Source organism: Macaca nemestrina, chromosome 14 (genome assembly GCF_043159975.1).
Source record: "Macaca nemestrina isolate mMacNem1 chromosome 14, mMacNem.hap1, whole genome shotgun sequence".
Taxonomy (NCBI): domain Eukaryota; kingdom Metazoa; phylum Chordata; class Mammalia; order Primates; family Cercopithecidae; genus Macaca; species Macaca nemestrina.
In genome coordinates this window covers 78,897,051-78,922,349 of record NC_092138.1, presented here as the reverse complement: position 1 = coordinate 78,922,349, position 25,299 = coordinate 78,897,051, and the positions used below count along the sequence as shown (strand labels likewise).

At 41.5% G+C, this 25,299-nt stretch overlaps 1 long non-coding RNA gene across 1 annotated transcript; it reads right to left on the bottom strand.

Moving 5' to 3' along the window:
• Positions 1-21,218: 21,218 nt before the first annotated feature.
• Positions 21,219-22,433, bottom strand: LOC105481043 (uncharacterized). Its single transcript, XR_011612776.1, has 3 exons — positions 22,293-22,433; positions 21,756-21,867; positions 21,219-21,353 (listed from the first exon to the last, which is right to left on the bottom strand). It is a non-coding gene; the product is annotated as an uncharacterized lncRNA (long non-coding RNA).
• Positions 22,434-25,299: the final 2,866 nt, after the last annotated feature.

Sequence of the window (25,299 nt, the reverse complement as noted above, 5' to 3'; positions counted from 1 at the left end):
TACATATTAGCTATTAGATTTCTGGTAAGTCACTTGCATTCTCTGAGCCCCAGGTTTCTTCAATAAGTAAAATGGAACAGTAACCTGCTCTGTCTTTCTCACATGATTGTTGCCAGGATGAGATCTGATAATGAAAGAGAAAGAGCTTTGGAGTCTGTAAAACGCTGGCACCGTTAGTTGCTGCTTACCTCGATGACTTGACCTTCTAGGGTGATCAACCATCTTAGTTTGCCCCAGACTGTCCTTAGCACCAAAAGTTTCATATCCTGGGTTTCATACCCCAAAGTTCTGTGCAAGCCAGGACAGTTGGTAACCTTCCCCTTTATTTCTTTTTTTTGCCTCCTTCCTGGTTCAGTTCTTTCCCATTGTGCACACAAGCTTTTCCAAGACCTCTCCTGTCTGTCCTTGTTCAATCCCACCCACCTGTCACCACCAGTGTGATTTCTCTAAAACATAGTGTAGGTGGAGAATTGCTTCTGCACACTAAAACAGAGTGGCATCTCATGGGAAGAGAGAAGGAAGGAGACGATGTGGACACAATCAAAGCTGCCATTTGGGCAAGGAGAGTGGTGGATGTTCTCCCTGGCAGCTGGTGTGGGGGCCCAGCATTGCTGCAGCTGAGCTGCCAGGATCCTGCCTAGACATTTAATGTGAGGCTGGCTGAAGCACTCTGACCTCAAACTCATACCCTGCCCTGCATGATCCCCATCTTTGTGGGACATTGCAGGAAACAGAGGCTTTGAGGTCATTCTGATCTGGATTCCTAGTAGGGACGGTCACATAATTTGCAGAGCCCATGGAAAGTGAAAACGCAAGGCCCCAACAGGGGAAGTCAATCTCCCTTTCCCACAGGATTGCTATCCCAAGTGTGCATGGGTGTCCTCTAAAGGCCTGCTACCTCTGTAAAGTGACATTCTCCCTACCCTCATAGGAGTGGGTGACAGTTCTCCACCAAGTCACCTGCCAGAGGTGTTGAAATGCTACTAGTTCATGGCAAGGACAGTCACTGCCTTGACCCATTCAGAGAGACTGCAGGGCACATGCCAGGTACCTCCCCTCTCCATACCTGCAGGCCCTTGCTGGGCTGGAAGGCAAGGGCAGAAGGTCAGGCAAAGACAGAAGGCAGATCTTGCTGCCCTGGATGAAGTACCCAGTGGTTGTGGGATATAGAGAGGAGCTTTGAGCCAGAGTCAGGGAGCAGGAGGCCAAGATGCATTCAGGCAGATAGGGACGTGGTGGGAACTGAGAGTGCATAGGAGCTGGACGCTCCCAGCTCCAGGAACATGCTCTATTGTCCTATCAGACTTCACTTATGAAACTCAAATTCAAAGATAAAATTATTTAAAAGTTCAAGATGGTGACAACTAGGGCCTTTCTGAGCACAGACTGCATGCCCATGAAGTCAATGCTGGCTCGAGGTGAAGGTCAGCTATCTATTGCTTCTTTAGTACTCTGTGCCTATTTAGTATACTCTGCTGTGCTCTTTTGCCATCTGGTTTCTTGCCTGTCCCTCCTTCTGGGCTTAATTTATGTTTAGTGACTGTGATTTGCCCGTCCTTGGCTTCTACACAGAGCCTCACAGGCAGGAAGGCCTCAGTCGGAGCCACATGTTGGTTGAATGCATGCTTGAAAGTGAAAGAAGGTAGGCTCCACCTAACATGACTATTAAGTTTGCAGCCAGTATCATCTCTACTTTTTATTGCAGCCACTTCCTGGGAAGACTTGGATTTTCTGCTAGCAATTCTGGCTGTGAATACCAGCTTCTCAAAGTGAAAGCAACCTCATATTTTAAAACGTGTTTTTAAATATCATAATATCAAGAAAACAGATATTAAATTCGAGTCTAGGTCCCCCAAAATGGAGGCTGGTCTATTCTATTTTAACCCAAGTATGATCCAAAATTCCGAGTAACAAGAGCTTGTAATCCTTTGGTTTTGGTTCCTGAAGCACTGGGACAGATGTTATTTATGTGTTGCTGAACCAGGATGGAAGAGTTTTTGTTTTGTTTTGTTTTTGTTTTTTTGTTTTAACAATAATTTAGGTGTTCAGGTTGATGGTCTGACAAAGCAGTGCTCCTGAAAAGCTCATTAGTTTATAGTTTTTAGGAGGTGTTTCTGGGGCAGAATAAGGGCTTGTTTGATACTAGAAATTAGAATTCTTTTTATAGGCTTCTGTCACTTGTTGCTCAGGCATCCTCACCCAATGGGTCCCAATCCTGACATCTTTGACCTGAAAACTGAAGATGCTGCAAAAGTCGTGTTTCACTAAATATATATATGAAATTGCAGGGCATTTTCTTTTTTTAGGATATAAGAATTTGTTTTCCTCTCTCTTCTTCCCCATCCTGAGAAAGTAGCTGTGTTTATGGTTTGGGGGCCTGGTTGCTTCCAAAACGAGACTTTGAACTTAATACAATAGATTTATCCATCCAGCAAATTCTCCCTCTCTGTGAAGTTGCTTCAAGGTTGGTTTCTGCCACTTGCAAACCAGAGAGCCTTGTGTGCATGTCTGTCACCACCCTTGCTACTTTGTCCTAAATTTGTGTTTTAGTCCCCGGGTCACTTTCCCCATTAAATTGAGATTTTCTCATAGTCAGAGACCTGTTTTCTTTCATATCCCCTGCATTTAGCTTATATCTGGCACAGTGATTACAGAAATGGATAAGTGGATAGAAGATAGTAGCCTATCAGCTTAATGCATTCATTTAAGAGACCTTCTTGTTAGAACAGTATATAGTTACCACTCATTTTGAAATGTACGAGTGTACAGTAGTCCCCCATTTATTTGTGGGATATGTTCCAAGAGCCTCAGTGGATGCCTAAACCTGTGGATAGTACTGAACCCTATACTGTGTTGTTTTTTCTATATCTGGATACCTATGATAAAGTTTAATTTATAAATCAGGCACAATAAGAGATTAATAACAATAATAAGAAAATAAAGTAATCATAACAATATGCTATAATAAAAGTTAGGTAAATCTGGTTTCTCTGTCTCTGAAAATATCTTACTGTACTGTACTCACCTATTTTTGGTGGACTGTGGGTAACTGAAACCATTCAAAGCAAAACCACATGTGAGAGGGGACTACTGTATTTTGGTTTATGTTAGATATATCTGAAGTCAATAATTATATATTATATATGTGTGTGTGTGTTTACATTATGCACACACATATATTTAGGATGCTCAAAACCATCATGGCAATAAAAAGGGGAAATCAATTTTTTGTTGCATAGTGGATGTTAGACAGATGAATTTAGTAAACTGGGTTGCATAGCTAGAAGGACTGGTTCTAGAAAGGTTATGAGAACTGAGAAACTGGTCTGGGGCCAGATCAAAGAAGAATGATTTTAGGTCTATCTTGAGAAGACTGTGTTTCCCAGAACTGACTCCAGAAGGACTCCTGAATCCTCCACTTTTTGTGTGTCGTATTGGTAAGTTCTCCAACTTTCAAGGGGGCTCTATGCATAGAGAACTTTTCTGTGCACGTGGTTTCCTTGGGAGAGATGGAGAGTAATTGAGAGCTGATTACCATGCCCGGGCACACTCATAGGAACCTGCCAAACTCAATAACTAAAGAGGCCTTGACATGTTTCCATTTCTGATTCTGCCCTTATAAAATGTGTTGCTAATTAAAATAACTGCCAGCTCAGACTCCTGCAGGGAAACCCATCCACGTGCTCAGAGACTGTTGTTTTCCATGTTTCTAGCTCTGGCTAAATAAATAAAGCCTATAAAACCAGCAGCAGAACCCAACTATCTGGGGCAGCTCGAGAAGGGCCCTTCACCATGTGTAAGTAATCAAGCAGTGTATTAACTCAAACTTCCCTGCACTAGAGAAGAAAAGGGTTAAAGAGCAGATTATGCTACTTCCACACAGTGCTATAGGCATGTTTGATTTGGCAAGTGGATAAAGAAGCATAAAAACACGTCCTGACAAAGTCAAGTATTAAATCAAATTCAGTATACTTACCAAATTGAATTTGGAGTGTGTGTCTTTCTTTTTATCTGAACCATTGTTTGTGCAATTGCTAAAATTTATATCTGGTCATGTTATTCCTTGCCATTCCTCCTTCATTGGTTTCCCATTGCCCTTCACATGAAGTTGAAACACCTTCACATGGGTAGAAGATGTTTTGTGGTCCAGACCTCAGCCCTGTAGCTTCTCGTTCCATTGTTAGTTCTTTGGCCATACCAAACTACTTGCAATGCCCTGAAAATGCCATATTCTGTCTTCGTCTCAGGCCTTTGCACATGCTGTTCCATCTGCCCTGAATGCCCATCATATGTATCCTTACTTCCATGGTCAACTCATAAACAACTCTACAACCCATGTCAGGAATCCTCTCATTTAGGGAGTCCTCTCTGACATCCTTTCTTCCCCACTTTCACCCCCTCAATATGGAGAGATACATCTTTTGAGCTTCCCTGGCTCTTATACTTACACTTACCAATTACAATTGACATGAATGAAAAAATAATCTGCTCCATACCAATGGTTAGAACCCATCTGAGGGCATCCAACACCCTGATATGGAACATACCTGATTGACAAAAGAGGGCTTGCAAAGCTGAAACTGTATGGAAGACCGAAGATCACAAGTACTAGCCAGTCTTAGAAATGATGTATTAATTAGATATACGAAATGATAAATTCACACATTCATTCATTTATACTTTTAATAGATTTTTATTAAGCATGTACTTTGTTCTAGGCCTATAAAGAGTACTAGGGATTACAGACATGACTATGACCTATGTGGACCCTTACAGCTTGGAACTTGCAGTTTAGTTAAAGAGACATACATATATACAAGCAATTATTTTTACTCACACACTTGATTAGACCTACAAAGTAAAAGCAAGACATTGAATGAGGGTCTTCACTAGGGAGCTCTAACCCAATCTTAGAGTCAGGGAAAGTACCCCTAAAGAACTGCTATAATCCCAGCACTTTGGGAAGCTGAGGCGGGCAGATTACGAGGTCAGGAATTTGAGACCAGTCTGGCCAACATGGTGAAACCCTTTCTCTACTAAAGATACAAAAAATTAGCTGGGTGGAGTGGTGCATGCCTGTAATCCCAGCTACTCAGGAGGCTGAGGCAGGAGAATCGCTTGAACCTGGGAGGCAGAGGTTACAGTAAGTCGAGATCACACCATTGCATTCCAGCCTGGGTGACAAGGCAAGACTCCATCTCAAAAAATGAAACAAAACAAAACAAAAACTGCTATTGGAGGTGAAATAGTACAGATATCTGTGCTACAAAGCAGAGCATGAGCAAAAACATACCAGGAAAGAGAACAGCATATGCAAAGCCTAAGAAGCAGGAAAAAAAAAGGACATGTTCAAGGAATCAGAGAAAACCATAGGACATGGAGCAAAATAACAAAAAAGATACAGAGGAAGAACATGAGCCTGGAGAAGCAGATGGAATGCGGATTATGCAGAGCCTCATGAGACAAAGTAAAACTCTTGCATTTTCTCCTAAGTGTGATTAGAAACCACTGAAAGGATTCAGGCCTAATTTTAAATCCAATTTGCAGTGGATTTAAATGGATTGGAAAGTAGAGAATGGATTGGAAAGGGGCCCAAGTGGATAGATTAGGATGCTGTCGCAGTGTTTTTTGGGAGACAGGGTGGCTTGCTCTAAAGCAGTGAGAGAAACAGTGCAGAAGATGGAGTCAAGAGATGTTGAGGAAGTAGGATCAATGGCCCTTAGGATTGATTGGCTGCTGGATTGGAGTAGAATATGGTATCAATACTTAACACAAATAGCTTCATTCATTTGACAAATAGCTATCAACTGCCTGTTATGTGACAGGTGAGTGAGGATGATGCCTTATACAAGCCCCTCAAACATTGTAGTGCAAATCTGTAAGAAAACATTGAAAAGTTTACTTTATTTCTGACACTGAATTGACTGTAATATAGGCTTTTTAAAAGTTTTCCACTAAACTTTTCTTGAGTCAAATGTTGAGCTGGTCACAACACCACAGCCTCATTTCCTTTATTGGAGGCAATACTTTGTCCATGGTTGTGCCTTGTGGTTTTACTTTCTTGCTTCATCATTAAATTCTACTTTGTCCATCTAGGATAGTTTGAGAATATGTCCATCAGCCCTCACTCCCTGACTTGACTATGACCTATGTGGACCCTTACAGCTGGGGACTTGCTTCAGTCTCTTAACACTTGAATTCTGCTTCAGTCTCTTACTAACTGTATGACTTCAGGCACACAAATAACCTCCCTAACTTCAGGGTTCTCCTCTCTAAATGGGCCCAATTTGATAGATGTTAGTATCACTAATATCTTTATGGGCAATCAGATGATGAAGAAAAAAGACTCACCTCACCTATGATATATTCTTGCCAAAAACTTTTCAGTAGCATATAACCTAACCTTTAGATCCAACTTCCAGCTTGCTGGAAGCAAAAGGAATAGGCATCATAAGAAAACGACACCATGAGGGAACAGGATTTGAAAATGGACACTCCACATGATAACTGGCTTGACCTCTTCAATTGGCCTAGGAAATTGGGGCTGCTCTAGATTGAAAAAGAGTTAAGAGACAAGAGACATAACCGATATGCCATATGTGGTCCTGATTGGTCTAAGTTTGAAGATAAAACTGGGATGCAAATGTGAAGATGTGGATATGAAAATTATAGTAGATGATATTAGGAAGTTGCTGTTGATTTTGTTGTTGATTTTATTAGATATTATTATCTGAAGGAAACAAATCTTACCATTTAGTAATCTATGACAAGGTATTTAAGGGACAAATATCCTGATACCTCTGTTTTACTTTGAAAGTTGTGTGTGTGTGTGTGTGTGTGTGTGCATGTATGCATGTGATTATACCAATGAACTAAAATATTACGAAGGGTTATTAACTGTTATTTCAAGCCAGGTGATATACATAGGGGGTTCATTACACTAGTCCCTCTACTTTTCTGCATTTAGTAATAAAAAGTGAAAGATAAAATTATATCCATACTACGATGTTGTAAGCATAAGGGACGTGTACAAAAAGACCTAATTTGGATGAAATATCATTAAATAAATGAGTATTCTCTTTCATAACAATTTTCTTTTAGTGTGTGCATCAAAACCTCAGTCAAGTCCAGAATCTCATTGCATTCTATCAGCAAAAGTTGGCCAGAAATCTCTGGAGCCCCTTGGAGGGTAACATGGATATGAGTTGGCCTGCTGGTGAGAAATAAAAGTAAAATACTAAGCCCTGCAATCAACTGAATGGACCCTCTCTTGGCCAAGGGGACCCAAAGGTAACCCTGAAACTGAGTTCTTGGCCATGATGAAGTAAGAGGTCGGAAACACCTTAGACCTCCTGTCACCAGTAACCTTTCTTCTCTAAGGTTAAACAGAAACCAGCTTTTTATGTTTGTCTGTTTTAAACCGAGTCTCGCTGGAGTGCAGTGACGTGATCTCTGCTCACTGCAACCTCCGCCTCTTGGGTTCAAGCAATTCTCCTGCCTCAGCCTCCCAAGTAGCTGGCATTACAGGTGCGTGCCACCATGCCCGGCTAAATTTTGTATTTTTAGTAGAGATGGGGTTTCACTATGTTGGCCAGGCTGGAACTCCTGACTTCGTGATCCACCCATCTCGGCCTCCCAAAGTGGTGGGAAGATTTTACCACTGGTAGTAACCAACTATCTGAGAGTGCCTTGCCTTTTGGCCTGATAAGAGACCACTGATCATGGAGTTGTCCTACAGATAATGCATAGTAAGAGTTTTCCTATCCTCTGCCTCACCTTTTGACATCAGAAGGCAGAAAACTACACCCTCGAATAATGCTAATGCTGCTGTTTTTTATACATGGGACCTATGAATGGGGCATGAATCTTAATTGCACATGCGTGTGTTTCTCCTTTCATAAATATTCATGACTCCTCTTACGGCTTATTAAATATGCATATTCAACCACTCTGCTCAGCATAAATTCCTGTTCCCTTTGTCCTTATCTCCAAGTGTCTGTTCTCAGTTTCTGACCAGAGGCTATGCTTCCCAGCCTACCAGAAGGGCTATCCTGCAGGCTGCTGCTCCTTATGAGAAATAAAAATCTTCTTTATGAATTGATGAACCTTGTCATTCTTCAGTTGACACTGGCATCATGCTTGCTGAAGTAAACTTTTTAAATGCCTGGCTCATTCGCTACTGTGGACAGAAAGTCCGCAATCCTTTTAGCATTTATAAATCAAAACTCATACAGATGTTCAAAAGTGTAGAAGTGTTCAAAAGTGGAAAGATCTTTGCTAAGTTGGTCACATGGTCCTTCCACACAAGTAGTGATACTGGCCCAAACATGGTTTGAAACCTCACATTTATAAAGGGATCTTACTGGGTTCCTAATCACAAGCAATTTTCCTGACATTCTTTGTTTCCCTGAGGTCTTCCCCTTATACTAAAGAAAAAGAAAATAACTCCAACACCTAGGGAAAGTGGAAGAAGCACTACATTGAGGACAATGTCAGGAGACATAAGCTTGCTGTGTACTGCAGATGTATTATATACATACACATTCCTGTTTGATCTTACTGCTTTAGCAATTATGGGTAATACCTTCTTTCACCCTCAAATGTGTCCAAGTTCAATGATAGACTAGCTGGTCCTCCTAAATAAACAGTATGTTTCTCTCCTGGGTTCTGTGAACTGGCCCTTTTCTTCATCCTTAGGCAATCCCTGTCCTGCCGCCCACTTCTCCAAGCCACCTTGCACTGAGGCAGCCATATCAGTCTACTTGCAAGTGCATCTGCGTGCTATGCTTGCTCTCTCCTATATGGTTGTGCATTTGCTGACAGCACTACCTTTCCCACCCTTCTTTCTTTGCCTGGCTAACTCTTGCCCTTTCTCAAAGGCTTGGATTCCAAGTCATCCGCTCTGGGAAAATTTTTGAATTCCACAAAGGAGAACTGGGTCTTTCTCTGTTGTTTTTCTACCAGGGCCAGGACAAAGGTGAGGTAAGTGAGGCATCTTGGGTACAAAATTTAAGGAAACCCTCATTCTCAGGGTGGTATAAGTACCAACTCTGCAAGTCCCATGACACTGAGAGTACAGGTCTTCTTAAGTTTTGCATCCTAGTCACCTAACTTACTTTACCCTATCCTGGCACTGGTTTCAACAACATCTCATATCCCTCTATCATGATTACACTGTAGAATTTATTTGTTGATCTGTCTCCCTTATGGAAATGTAAACTTTTGTAGCTGAGGAACGACAAGTTATTCATTCCTACAACCTTAGTACATAGCACTATGCCTGACACACAGAAAGTGTTTACAAATGATGGTAAAATAGAAGAATAAAGGGAAAAGTCAAATGGTATTGGAAACACATATGGTATTAGAAACTTATTAAACTATCCAAGACCAAATGGCATCTGCTGGAGAGCTAGGAGAGGATCTACAAATAGAAAAAAAAAATGGATAAAATATAAAGTTCATCATCTGAAATATTTCTAGTAATAAAACTACCTGCCCACTAGGGAAGCCTGAAAAAGACGGCCTGAGTACAAGATCTAAAACATCAGCAAAGATTTGGGTAGGGTAAAACCAGATTGTCCACCAAACCATTAAATCTAGGTTTCCTCCAAAGAGAGAATCTTCCCTGGCCCTTTCCATCCTTCTCTATATCCATTTACATGATATGTTCATGCTTACAGTTCAGAAGGAATGGCATGGGGCATGGGCTGGACATTGGTAAATATCTTCAATATGCCCATCATCATGCTAGGCTGCTCACAAAGATTATAATATTTAATCAGCACAACAGTGCAATGAAGCAAAAGCTCGTGTCCCTGTTCTATGGATGGGAAAAGCCAGAGATGCTGTGTAACTTGTCTGAAGCCACGTAAGCTAGGAGGTGGATGAACAAAAACATCCCCAGTATTCAGAGCAATTCAAACAAATGTAATTATCATCCCACAAAAAATTCTTACAGACTAGAAATAAAAATATATTCATGAAGCACTTATATTTATTCATGCAAAAATCAGATCACCTACTCGGTGTTCTATTGTTAGTGGAAAGCCCTAAAAGTTTGTGCAGGAAAACTTTGTTGGGATGGAGTTGTGGGAGAGACTATAGATACTGAATAATTCATAGATAGCTTTAGAAGAGCAAACATAATCTCTTATAAAACGTTCTTCTGGGGCGAATGCGTGAAAATTGCAGTTACCATGTTTGCCTTAGTGCCAAAAGCCACAAGACCAAAGAACCCCAACAACAACAATGGCATCTCCTGAAATGTTCCCAGAGAGAAGCACCTCCTGCATGTTGTGCCTGTAAATAACATAAGGTAGGTCTTTGTATGTGGATTAAGGCAGATAATAAGACTATTGTACAGACACTTTTCAGGATAGGTAGCTGGCAATTGTTTGGTGCACTGTTTTGGGGACGGAGGAGGCAAACTTTTTAGGATAAGGAGCTAAAATCTCAACCTTGTTTTTGCATGTGTAAACAGAGTCTTGGCCTTCACCTAACAGACTTACTGAGGTATGACTTCAGGACTCACGGTTGGCCCTTTGATTTATGTGTTTCATGGACAAAATGCTATTGTGTAGGAGCCCTCTGAAAGCTTCAAAAAGGTAATTAAGGGTGAAACATTTCTCAGTTCATTTACAAAGTACTCACTCATCATTCCCAAAAGCCAGCATCGGGAGGGCTCAAGTGATTTCAGTCAAACTGCTCCCAACCAAAGCCCTACTTTCTATGACAGAGTTACAAATGCTTTTAGCTCCATTTTGCATACACTCTAGAGAACTTCTTGGCATGGTCCATAAAGCGTGTTTTCATATTCTTTGGGTTTCATCTTTGTAGCACAGCCTCATGGAAAAACATCACATTCCAAGTGCGACTGGGAAATTTCGTTCACCATAGTGGTTGCCAATAACATGTGGGGAGTTTATGGGCCCTCCGGCAAGCTCATCAGCTCCAAACAAAATGTGTTCACTGCAATTTCAGCTGATTCGTTTCCATAAGATGCAAGACGATGCTATTTACTAAATATCTTAAGACCAATTTAAGTCTCTAAACTATGGTGGAATTATATATACACTAGTTTTTAGCTCAATACTGTATCATTAGAGTCTTAGCAGGGAACAAAATGGTATACTCAAAAGGGTTTAGCTGAATATAATTTCATAAAGACAGGATCTACAGACACATGTGCAACGTTAAAAGAATCAACAAGGAATGGTTTAGACATCCAGGAATTGTCAATAGCAGGAAGGTCTTATTGTCCCAGGTAGAAGAGCCAAAGATAGAACTTGAATGCTGGAGCCTTAGAACAAGCATGGCTTAATAGACCTAGAGTGGTAGAAATGCAGCCACAGCTCAGTGCAAGGCTGCGAGGATACAGAAGAATAAATACCTCAATCTCTCTCTCCTTTCACTTTCTAATCACTTGCTGGCACTTCTCATTGGCGAAGCCCAACCAAAAACCAGAGGGCAGGGAGATTTGTGATACTTATTATAGAGGTCAGTCTCCTGGGGATCCATGGCAGATAGAAGAGAAGGTAAGAGACATGTCTTGGGGGAAAGGGAGTGGTCTGACAAATGGAAAATAATCAGATGGCCTAAACCAACTGATTTCAGATTTACTCCAAGACACAGAGTGGCAGAATGAACATAGGTGTTGACGTCAGGAAGATCTAGATCCAAATTCCACCTACTAGTGGTGAGATGCTGGTATCTTTTTGGAGAAAACCTGTTGAACAGCTTCAGGAGAAATCCAACTTACGTCTCTGAGTTTCAGTTTCTTCACCCAGTTAACTAGAAATAATAACGAGCTATCTAATTGAGTTATTGGGAATATTAGATAAGTTAACCAAGGAAAAGAGCCTGACAAAATATTTGACACATGAAATGTGTGTGATATTTGTTGGTTTCCTTCCCTGTTAGCTCTTTCCATCTGGTACTCCTATAGGGTAAGCTGCCTGCCATGTTGAGGTGAGAGAACCAGTCTGACCATTTTTTAAAAATTATTATGGGGTTTCTGTGGGGAATCCCCTGTTGACTCACAACTACAATGATGAGTGGGACTGTCTCATTCCTGGAACCTTGTTTGCTGTGGCCCCCCTGTCAGGAAGGAACCAACCATTTTGCTGGTGTCACTCCACAGAAGAAAACCTATTGGGACATTTTCAGGAGAACAATTTTCTTCTCTCCGGGGACACTGGTTCTTAAGTAGCTGTTCTCTTCATTGTTGTACAAATCTTCACCATTTCTTTAGCAAGTTTCATTCCCCCTTCATAAGCTGATGCTCAAAAAACTTGCTTTTCCTCCTTGGGTGTATTAGCTGTTGACAAGGTATGTCAGCATATTCCAGGTCTGCTTTTGCAAAACCTTGACCAGTTCAGTTCCTGATAGGCCATCTCCTTTCTACCTGAAGCCACCAGGGAGGTTTTTATTTGTTGTTGTTGTTGCTGTTTGCTAGTTTTGGAACAGGTATGACTTTTGACTGGACCCTTGGAAATGGTACCGGTGATTGAAAAATAAAAAGCCACATTAGTCATTTATTTAACTACTCTGATTCATACTAGTACTTACATGCTAGGCATATTCCTGATTCTCACCACCATTCTGTAAGATAGTGTCTTATTTTAAGTTGAGGAAATTGAGCCTCAGATAGATGGGACAACATGTCTAGGTACTAAGAGGCAGAACTGGGTTAAAGACCATAGGTCTACATGAATCAAAACACAGGATTTTCTTTATCTTTAAGATGGTTAATGAGTAATGAGAGTCAATTGAAAAATTTTTATCTAGCCATGATCATTTAAAAATATAAATCACAAGCCTGTGAGTTTTCCTCAATGACAAGGGATAAGTCTCTCTCTTCCCACTGCTGACCACTGCTCCTGTCATAACGTAGGTGACTAATTAATGTTTGTTGAATTAAAAAATGATTGACCATATGAATCATCGATACAAGATATATTTGTCTCCACACAGCATTTTTCTAATGCATATTTATATTTTATTTGACAGTGTTTGCAAATTGCCTAATATTCCCCTTCAGCACAACTTGTAGAGTGGAAATGCTTCCATATGCTAGATGTTTCCCTTCATTTGACTGAAGGGGAAAAAAGACTAAGAAAAAATCACATAGTGGCTAAGTACCCATATAAACACAAGTTATAGCATGTACTGTTCACAAATGGTATATTTTTGAAAGGGAGATTTTGCAGAAGTTATTAAAGTAGACATTAAATTTGGATTAATATGGGTTGGAAAATGTGCTTTCTCAGCTAAATATAGTTTTATATGAATACACTATGTTTTAGGAGGTAGAACAGCGAGGAAGAAGAGCATGGGCTCTGGAGCAACTTCCTATATTCACATCTAGGCCCTTTTACTTCATAGCTATGTGACTTGGGTGGCTTACTGAATCCTATCCAGATATTAGTTTAACTCCTATGTAAAATGGAGCTAAGAACACTATTTCCCTCATGAGATGGTTGAGAGAACTAAGTTAACACAGGTGTAATCATTAAAATAGTGCCTGGTAAATGGCAAGGCTCAATAAATAGTATCCATAAGCCCAATAAAGTCTAGTTAAGAAAAGCCGGATCTGTTCTATATTCTCCATCCCCATTAAACCTGCCTTTTTCAGGAGCTCATCAAGTCTTGCCTGACTTATTTTACCCTCAAGCTCACACTTCATATGGTTACTGGAGTGAATTCTTGAAGACTCACATTAAACTAGACCCTCTGTTTTCTTGAAACTCTGCCATTGTTCTCTGTCAACTTGATGAATAAGTACAATCCTCAAAGCATGATGTTCAAGGTCTTTTATGAGCCCATTCCCCATTCCTCCTGTGGCCTCGTTTCTCATCGTGTCCACATACATGCTATACTACAAGTACCAAGGGATGCCCAAAGTAGAAAAGTCACGTGGGCTTGTTGAATAAGAAACACTTGAATGACAGGAGTGAGTAGCTAATTTTGCTGTTGGGCTCATGAAGGCTACAGAGAAGAAGGAATATTTAAGTTGTGCCTTAAAGAATGAGTTGATATTTGTCAAGCAGTGTCAGGTAGAAGGTGACCAAGTGTATCACCTGTATTGAGGGAAAGATTTATACCCTGACACAGAAAACAAGGTGTACTCATGGAATGAGAATCTGTGTAATGCTGACAGGGATGACCTAGAGGGAATGCTTAGATGCTGGAATGAGGAAGAGGGAATAGGATCCTTAAATCTAGCATGAATGCCTGGTTGGATAGTTTTGTTAATGGAGATGAAGGGTATAAAGGAGAAAGTGTGTGCGTGTGTGTGTGTGCATGTGCATGGGAAACAATCGGTGTCTGTTTTGTATACATGCATACAAAAACCACCTGGGAATATTGAATACTAAACTTCCAATCTTTTCCCCAGTCCCACCCCCAGACCTGCTTCTGTCACACTTCCGCTTCTCAGCAAATGGTTTAAGTGTCCACCATGATTCCTCTCCCTTGCACCCCACATCTGATCCTTCAGAAAATTCTGCTGCCATTTTCGTCAAAATAGATTCAGTATCTGATCATTTTTCATCGCTTGAATGGCTACCACACTCATCAGAGCCACCATCATCTTTTGCAGGATTATTGAAATAGCCTCCTAAGCTGCCCCTTGGTTTCTACCTTGCCCTCCTTCAGCCTGTTCTGAACACAGTGGCAAGGATGGTCCCTTTAAAGAGAAGTCAGATCCTGACTCCTCTGTCCAAAGCCTCCCAAGGCCAGCCCATTTCGCTCAGAGTAAAATCCCAAAGTATTCACAGTGCTGGTCTGCATGATGCACCCCTCCCAACCCTGCAGCCTTGCCCCATTGCCTCTGGGGCTTCCTATTCTCCTGCTCCAGACTTCTCTGCACCACTCTGCCATCTTGGATTGCTTAGCATTCCTCAGACACGCCCGGCATGCTCTGCATAGGAGCCTTCCAGCAACCGTCCCCCAGTCCGGAATGGCTTTTCCTCAGGTGCCCACCTAAGCAGCTCCTTCTCCTCCTTCAGGTCTTCACTGTGACATCACCTCCCCAGTGAGGTCTCCTATGGCCACCTTCCCTAAAAGGTAGGTTCCCTTCTGCCTCTGATCTCCCAATCCCCTTTCTGTTTTTTCTCCTTTAGTACATATCACCATCAGTCTTACTCTATACTTTACCTTTAAATTTTATCAATTGTTTGTATTTCTCCCACTGTCTTGCATCGATAATATATGTTCCACAAAGGCACTGATTTCTGCATTGTTTTCCACGGTAGTCCTTGTACCTAACAATGCCTGACCACAAGTTATAATACTTAATAGATATTTGTTGAATGAAAGAATAAATCCAGGTGGGAGTTATAGCAATGTGTTGCTACAAGAATCTGGTATTTGCAGGGCAGACCTGAGTTAAAGATAGATTTGGGAATCCTTAGCAATGAAATGACAGCTGCATGAGAGTAGCTGACATACCAAGAAAAGGATATTTTAGTGAGATTTAAAAAAAAAACAACCAACATAAAACCTGAAAAAAATAATAAAGACTCTGCAGATGAAGCAGCAGAGTTGAGAGCCACAGCCTCAGGGTTATAGACTTGTGTTAAAAATCTTTGCTTCCCCATTTACTAGCTGTAGGACCCTGGGAAAGTGACTGGACCATTCTTGGCTTCCCTCTTCTTAAGGGTAATTAGAAAATAAGATTTCCACTTCAGAGTGCTGTTAAGAGGATTAACCAATAAACTGCGTATAAACCAGTTAGCAGAAGTTAAGAAAGAACATAAGTTCTTGTTGTTGATACTAATACCATCACATTCTCAAAATCCAGGAAAGAATCCTGAAAAGAAAAAAAAAAAAAGGATATGTAATGGAAGCTAAATGAGGAGAGGCTTTCGAGAGAGAGGCAGTAAATGGTGGCTGTTGGTCTGCGGCTGAGGCACAGTATGCTGGGAGATTCATAAGGCTCCAGGATAGAGCTATTTGTGAGAACAGTTTCACTTGAACCAAAAAGTCATAAATCCCATATTTTAAAATAGGCTAATGTTTTGTGGAAAATAACAATAATTGTCCTAGAAAAAAAAATCAAACGAAAACAAAACAAAACAAAACAAAACAACACTAGGCCCTCAATTGTGTCCAGCTGACAAATGTAGGAACATGGTGACCCAAAAACTTGCTTCTCTCTGGTGTTTAGGAGATTTACTCACTCACTAGTCAGAACTAGTTTGCTAGTTTATGAGGTTAAGCTATTGTGCAATATTGTTCAGCTGGCTCTGTGGGTGTTTATTTACAGATGGCTGCCATCTTGATTTATTGTCTGTCAAATTATAATTATTAAGGATGGAGTTAATTGTCATTTCAACCACCTGGTAATTACCCACTGTGCTTTCATGTGGTGACAAATCTGTCTTTTAGATCAAAACTGGAAGGTTCATAAGATATTTCACTTCCATGTTCATCTCCATTCATGTCTTGTTCGAAATAAAAGATTAGTAGACATTATTGATACTTTTAAGTGTAATTTGTGAGCCTTCAAGTACAAGAATTGCTGATTGTCGTAAATACTTTTTAGTAGTAGGACTGGTATAACAAGAATCCAGTGACGTGAGTTACAATAATTGAAATTAAAATTACAAGTCATATTCTTTCAAAGAGTGGTCTAATAAAAAATTTAACAATGCCCCTAGTATATTCCATCATGCATCACATAGAATGATGGTTTATTAGCCTCATTATTTGTTTGCGCCATTGTTTACCAAAGCCAATTTATCCTCATGCCCTCTGAACTTTTAGGACAGAATTCAGCAGAGACAGTGCGGTTACCCTAGTCTTATAAGGCGTTCGTCACTTCCACCTAAGGCTACAAAAGGGATTTTCTGCTTGCTTCATTAGGGAGAATCTGATAGTACCCATGGGAATAAAGAGAAAGAGAAGTTTAAGTGCCATAGAAGCTGCGTTCCTCCTCCCATTTTTGGTCTCTAGTCTCTTCTTCATGTACTTTTCCTTTTTCAGCTTTTCTGAATGTGTACATTTTCAGGAGGGCATACATAATTTGTTAAATTAGGCAGCAGAGTGTCAGATGGTAACTTTCCTACCAAAGCACTACCCTGGGATGCTCCCATCATCTGATCATCTTTTTTGTCTCAGGAAACCCATCAAGCAAGCATCATGTGTCCAGGCTTATCTAGCTTTTAGAGGAAGAGCATAGAAGGAAGAAGATCATGTCTCTCTGGCTCCTCAGTATTTCCATGCAGAATCACCTTGTATTTGACAAGAGCCAAATCAGAGTCTTTGGTGGCCATGAAGTCTCACCTTGGCATCTGCTCCGCAGTGAGACAGCCTGTGCTGATTTCTGCTAACATCCCTTCCCAGCCAAAGAGGCAGCCATCCAACAGGCCCAGAGAAAATCTGGGAGCAATTTCTGCTTTCCTTCACCCCGTGAGATTGTGAATCAGTTCATTGAGGAAGAAAAGCTCAGGGTTAGAAGTGGGTAGCTAGGACCACCCTGTCCTTCCTTCCTTCCTGCCTTCCTGCTTTTCTTTCTTCCTTCCTTCCTTCCTGGAAATCTTTGGCAAAAACACAGGGCTGTTAGCTTCTATAAAGAAAACGTGGAAAATCTGATAACATGTCAGTAAAATTCTTCTAATGGCAGATTAGGCCATCTCATCATCAATGCAAGATTATAACTGAGATAGATATTTCTGTAAAACTCTTCTCTTAATGCCAATGTGAGGATTATTGTATTCCTTGGCCCAACATGGAGACTAGGTCCATGAAGGGGAATTTTCTTTCTTGGTTGAAAGTGTACAAGAACTATACTTTATGAAATAAACAAAGCTCTGTATGAAACCTTAGTCTACTCCTAGCCTGTTCTATTCAGATATCATCAGGAACTTTTCAATGCAAAGTTGACAGCTAAGTTCTAGAGTGGTTTGAAAATTGTACTGAAAGAGTGGGTAACTCTGAGGCCATTCCATTCTCTAGGAACCATTAATTACTGTCATGATGATTTATATGAATGCATCCATTATCTTCATATCAGAAAAGTACTGCTCAGTATTTGCTTCAAAGTCTTGTGAGAGAAGTTGCTGTCTTTGTACCTCCTACAGAAAACAGTTGAATGGGAAGAGTTTAAATGACAGGTTTGGGGACAATGCTGTGCTGGTCAGATTCAGATTCTCCCTTGGTCTTTTGATACTGTATGAAAGACAAGCACAAATCCTCTTCTTTATCCTGCTTGTTGTTATGTCAACTTGGAATCTCAAAGGGGAAAGGAGTGAATGAAATAGCATATTTAAATTTATCAGTAGAAAATAAAGCATATCTATCACATTTTCTTTCCTTAAAATCATGGGTCCTAAAAGCTTGAGGAAGCAGCATTACTAAGCCCGGTAGGAACATCCTAATTACCATCTTGGCCAAAGGGTGGGTGGGAAGAATGATGACCTGAGAGTCAGCGGACCTGGGGTCCAGTCTTTGTCTGTTATTGACTGGTCAGAGTACCTTGGACAACTCAATTCTTTTCTCTAGTCTCAATTTCTTTCCTTGATATGATGAGATTATCGATAGGATTTCTCACAAATCTGAATTCTCCCAGAAGTTGAGTGCTGCTGGAGAATGGGTGAATCACTTGGCAAACCTCTAAGTCCTGGCTGAGTGTCTGCCAAGAAGCTTCCTCTTATCACCACTATCAAAACCTACTCTTAGGGCCATACAATTGTTAGCACCCATCAAATTAGTAATTTCATTCCTGGGAATTTACTGTAAAGAAATATACTCCTTGGGAAGAAGGAAAGAACTACATTTTTTAAAAGTTGCTAATCATGTAATTCAAAATTTGATGTAAGCTCAATGGCCAACAGTTGGAGAATGGACCAGATGGGCTGTTTCAGTCATGGGAACTACAAGGAGAAATGTTTCTGATAATACAAGAAAGCAAAAAGCATTTGCTCTGTGGATTGCAAATACGTATGCGAACAAGATACATATAAGAGGAGCAGACATCGTTGGTATACCTTCTATGGGTTGGGCACCGTGCTAGGCATTTGATGATATTAATCATCTCACTTACTTTTCAGAACAGCCATGCAGATAGGTGCTATCATTACCAATTTACAGATTAGGAACCCAAGGCTGAGTTAAAGTCACTTGCCAGATCACTACCGCTGTTAATGGGCTAGTGCTCAAGATTCAAATGCATGAACAGTTGATCTTTGTTGCTATAGTAGTTCTTTGTTGTGATAGTAGTTATGATCTATAAAGTCTCAGTCTCTTTGAACACTGAATTAGTAAATACTGAACAGTTGCCCTTAGGGGAAATACAGGTTTGTGTTCCTGGAAGTCTCTGTTCACAATATTTTCATCAACCAATCAATATATTAATATAACCTTGTTTTCTGTGTGCTTCTGTTTAAGGACACCTTATTTAGTATATATTGTCCATTCATTGATGTTGAACTCATGGCCAATAGCACTATAAGCTCAAGCCTGAATGAAATTTATCTAACACACGTATTTTCTCTGTAAAGCACATCACAACCTTCTTGCACTTAGGAATGCTAGATAGCACTTCAGTACTATGTTTAGAGGTCATTTTAAACAGTGACATCACCAAAAAAAAAAAAAAAAAAAAATGGGAAAAGCATGGTACCAAACAGACTGCGAAGAGGACACATGTTTACATCATGAAAGCTGAAACCAGAAGACAGTGTCTTCTTATTCAACCTCAGCTGAGAACAGGTGTTTTGGGCAACTCAAATTTTTCACTGCTCTGCACATGTACGAATAACTTCGAAATTGCCATACGGATTTTAGGGTTACAAATAATTTTAGCGGGTAAACAAATTCACAAATGTAGAATCCAAGAATAGTGAGAGCCGATTGTACATTCATTCATTGGGCAAATATTCATTGTGTCCCTATTATGTGCCAGACACTGTTCTAGTCACTGGGGATTCAGCAGTGAACAAAACAAAGCCTCCGTCTGACATTCTGGGGAAAGGGTAAATGCAGGTAGTAAAGTACATCATGGTCAAGATGGTGGTAATCTATGGAGACAGATTACACTGGGAGTGGAATAGGGAGGGATTAGTGGAGGGGACGCTATTCATACTGGGTAGTCAGGGGGAAGCCTGACAGGTAATATCTGAATGCTCAAAGAAATCAATTCATATGGACATGTGTGGAAAGAGCAATTTGGGAAGTAAGAACATGCAGTGTAGATGCTGAGCAAGAAACCAGGATGGCTGGAGTTGGGGGTGGCAGAGAGGAGATGAGATAAAGACTGGGGTTGGCAAATGATGTAATATTCTCGGACTTCAAAACCTGGGCTCTCGAAAGGAACATGGGATGAGGATGCAGTATCAGCACTGGGATGCATTCTAAGTTGTCATAAGGTTGGCAAAATAAAAAGACTGTGTGCTTTTGCTCCTGGGAAATGTTCCAGTAAGATCCACAGAAAGAATCTTTGCAAAGGGGTGGAGGCTTTGCCAAGGCCCCCAGACCTCTACTTCATCTGAAGCTTCAGGGTGGGCACCTGAGGGTGCCTCTTTTAGGCCACATTTTGACTTAAAATCAGCTTGAGATTGGAGGAGATTCTCTGGGAGATAACCTGGCCCAGAGCTGCAATACTGAGGACAATTTCATCAGCATTGACAGTGCATCTGAGGAGACGCTGGTCACAACAAACAAACCATCCCCAGGACAACAGGAGGAGTGAAGGCAGAGGATTAACTTGTACAAAAACACTGCCCAACCAACTCAGCTCTGCTTACTGCACTCGTCAGAATATGAATGCTACAGCCCATGTTGGAGTCAGTTGCAAAACTCATCTGCAGTTAGACATCCTAAGACTCAACCCATACTACTGACTGATATGGAAACTGAGGCCCAGCGAGGGAAAGTAATGAACATCCCATCAGTCACCAAGGGAGGGGCTGAACCAGGATGGAAACTTAGCTCTGGCAAAACCATCATTCTAGACAGTTATTCCTAGAATTTTAAAAAAGAAGAAATTTGACAGAATTCCCAAGTTTGCAGAAAAGCCACTGATTGAGCTGTTGTGTTTATGTCCATGCAAGCAACTGCAGCCACCTCTGCAATTCAGTTTAGTGACTTTATTTACTTATTTATTTTGGCAACCTGGCCATTCGACATCTGCCTCTTGGAGTGCCCTGTGGAAAATTGTGTGGCCATAATATGAGCCTCTCCCAAAAGAAATGTTCTCAGTCAGCAAAGAGTCAAAGGAATTAAACTCCTGTCCTATGTTCTTTAGATCTAACTGAGGCAGTGGGTCCTTCTTTAATAGCTTTTTGTAGGAAGGCCTGTTGTTTGTGAGGCTCTCTGGCTTCAGGCTTCTGCCTATCTTCTGTGAGGCGCTGAATCCCAAAAGAAGTGGAAAGTGGTTGGTCAGGGATGGTGGTGTGCTGGTAAACCCACTTTCTAGGGGATGGTGAAGGAAAGCCTTGGTTTCCTGAATTTGCCCAATATCTGTGGTGTAAATACTTTCCCCATGGTGGATTTCAAGCTACCAAGGATTCACAGCCCACTCTCATGCGCGTGCTTCAGCCATTTCCAGCCCACCTCTGTAGCTCTCTAACGAGCAGGGCCTCGTGGATGAGACTAGAGAGGGGAGATGTAACTGATTCTGTTTAATTCTGTGAAGTCAAACCACACCTGGGAGGGTGTGTCTGGTTTCAAAGCCTACATTGTAAGAGGAACATAGGCACACTGAAAATTGTTCGATTTGGGCAAGAAGCAATTTCATCTGAAAAACCCACCGGGTGAGCTATTGCTGGAATGAGAATCCAGGGGAAGAAAAACACAAGGTATCCTGGCCATTGTTTCCAGATCTCTGTGGGGCTGTAAGATACTTTTCCTGAGGCGTGGAATCTGAAAGAATGGGATGGGTAGGCGTCTAGAAGTGGGAGGCTGATTTCAGCTCAACCTAGGACTTTTCAGATAAAGCCACCCAGAGAAAGGCAGAGCTGCCTGGCACCATGAGGGATGCCATCACCAAAAGAATAGCATAAAGAACATAGGGCACCCACTAGGTGGGGCTGTGGCCGTGGGGACTCCAGGGGCCCCTTCTAGTTCCTGGGGTCTGATCCTGCAACAGACTCTTCTTCCTTTTCCTACGTAGCCAGTTTTATCTTGTCACTTTCCGCTCCCCTTTTCTCTTTCTCCTCTCTCCTGGGCTCTTTTTCGTAGCTGCCTTTAGCCTCTTTACTGGGTTGACCTTCCTTCTGGGACATTGACCTCTAGAGCTTTCTGCACAGAGCAGACCCAGCCCCTTCTCTTTCTCAGCACCCACTTACGCCTCTGGGGGAGAAAGCAGGGGCTATCCTCGTCTGATTTTTCCTTGCTTTCTCTTCTCTCTTCCAACATTCTCAGCTCCACATTTATGATTGAAGAAGGGCAAATAAACAAATTGAAACTGAAACTGAGCTTTGGCCATAAAGTGAGGACATCTGGGAGGCCTGTAAGGAAATTTACATGCTTGCCTGGTTTCAGGTTGCATATTTTGTGTTGCCTGGTAACAAGCCCAGGGTTCCCTTTCATGCTTTATTCTCCCCCTATCCCCTGTTTATAGTGTAATTACCACTGTGACATCATAATCCCTCATTGAACAGCTGTCAGGGGGGCCCAACTGCTGAGTAAACAGGGCTTTATAATCTCTCCTCCCACGGGCTGGTTTACTAAATAGATCAATATTTGGTTTGTAGGCACAGAGATTAGGAGATGGAAATATCTTTTGAAAAAGCCCAATCTCTTCCCAGGGCCCCGAGTGCACCTGAGAATGCTGAAAGAAAAGCCAAGTTCACGGACAGAAAAAGAATCACCCAAGCTGCTTTCACCTGCCTACGATTTCCCGAGAAGCCAGTTTGTCTTTAAGAAGTGAGACCCATTTGAGAATGAGTAATGTCTTAGGCTCTTTAATGCTTAGGGAATTCCACTTTCTTCTTTCGCTCGGCCTCCCCCTGAGCTCCCCTTTCTCTGTCCCCAACTCCATTTTATTTAATCTTTCTAAATGGATATTGTAGCCTCAGGGACTAAAAGAATGACACATGGATAAACAGGAACTAAGCTCCTAAGCTTTTCCCCTACCTGCCATTTTCCTCACCACGCATGAGGATTAGAAGCTGCACAAAGAAAGCAGTCTCGGAAGTTTGTCAAATAGAGATTTCTGGGTGATGGTTTGGGAAAGGATGATTTAGATCGTGCCTCTCCTGGGTCGGGAAAGTGACTGAAACACATAACAGCAGAGAACTTGAAGTGCTGGTTTGAGCTTCAGGAGATGTGAGTTCTAACCCCAGTGCTGCCTGTGACTTGCTCTGTGACCTGGGACAAGTCCCTTGTGGATACAACAGGATATGTGGGCTACAAGGGTCTCTGAGGCTTCTCCCAGGTAGGCAAAGTGGAGTGTTAGACCAAGCTGGGCTCAAAAGTTTGTCCTGACACTAGTAAACAGCAAAGTCCTCAAATCACCGGCAACTATTAAGAGTTGCACTTGCTTTGCTGTAAAAAACGGGAGAGTTAATGAATTCGCTGTGAAGACTAAATGAGATAATGAATGGGCACACCTCGCTGGGGGTGTGATACTTTGTAGGTGTGTTTTTAAAGCATAATTCCTATAAAAGTAATTGCATAATTCCTATAAAATCCTCAACTATGGTTTTAAAAAAAGGCTTGGAGGTAAAAATTAGAAGGAAAGGAAAGTAAAAGAATAATAACAGTCAACACCAGTGTAACCCACTCACAAGAGACAAAGTGCCTTTCACATATATGATCTTAGGTAATCTTGACAACAACCTTGAAGAAGAGAAAAGCACCACATTTATTGATCTCTTTGGGCCATTCACTGTCCTAGTTTTCCCAATCATCTTGGTGGGTTATTTTCCTATTTTGAAGGCCGGGGTCCAAGATTACCCAATTGGTGAGTGTTGGAGCCAGCTCGAGTGATTCTGGTTCGACATCTCTAGATCCCATGACACAGAAGTGGCAGGATCAACGTGGAAAGCAAGGCAGCAAAATGATGAGGTGCTAAAAACTAATGACCTAGGTGAAGGAAAGAAATATTTACACAACATCATATGCTTCTTTCACAGTTGTCATGCAACATCATAGTACTTTGCTGATTCAATCATTTCACAGAGTAATTAGAGTCTGTCTCTGAAAAATAAAATACTGCAATTGGCTGCTGTCTCTAGGACTTTGTGACTTCCTTTGGACAGGTGGTTGCAAAAAGCCTATACCTTTAAAAGTGCCCCCGAAAGTAATGAATCACTGTGAAGACTAAATGAGATAATGGATGTGACACACCTCTCTGGGTACCCAGAATGGAGGAGATAGTAGGCTATGGCAGATGGTAGGGGAGGGGTTGGCTTCAGACAATCTGCAGAAACCCAGTTTCCTGATTTTTCTGTGCAAGGAATAGCACAGGCATCTGATAATTCTACTATTCTCTCTGGCTGGTGGCCGTCTCTTTGAAAGACTGCATGGTTTCAGTTCAGTTTCATATAGATCTGTGTGTAGATCTGTACAGAGATAACATTCCTTCGTGCTAAGTCAGTCCAAGATAACTAACCTGTTTCCAAGATCTAATTTTGTACGTGGGAATCTTGCCTTGCCCTGATTTCCAGACCATAGGCAGGCTTGCAGGCTGTAGCAGGGGAAGACCCCATGCTTATTCTGGTGCCCTGAGCAAGGCCTCCTGCTCTACTGTTAGGCAGAAGCACCTGTTCCCCACAGGAGGCGCTGTCTTTTGCTGGAAGAGCTCAGTTTCCCTTAAGGGGAAGTTCCTTGGGATTTAAGGCCTCATGACTATCTCAAAACCCGTGTTTATTGGCCAGTAAAGAAAATAAATAATGTGTACTAAGGGTTCCTTCCTATATCAGCCTCTGAATTATATGCTATTTTTCTTTAAAGCTACAGCCCTCTGGTGACTACCCATAAATTAGTAGTTCTCAAACTGTAGTGTGCATCAGAACCACCTGGAGGGCCTGTTAGAACACAGGTTTCTCTGCATCCTGAGAGCTTCTGACTTAGTAGTTCTGGAGTGGAGCCTGAGAATGTGCATTTCTGACCAGTTCCCAGGTAATGCTAGTACTGCTGTTCAGGCGACCACACTTAGAGAAACACTTGCCTAAACCATTCACCGCAGCTTGAGTTTGCAGAGCTGCTGGTGGCTGATTTCTTTTGGAACTTTCCACATTTGTGTGTGTGTGTGTGTGTGGTTAGCTATTAGTTTGTTCCCCTTTTCCACCACAGAGTTTTAGGAATGCCTTTCTCCTCACAAGCAAGAATGCAAATGAAGTTGCTTTA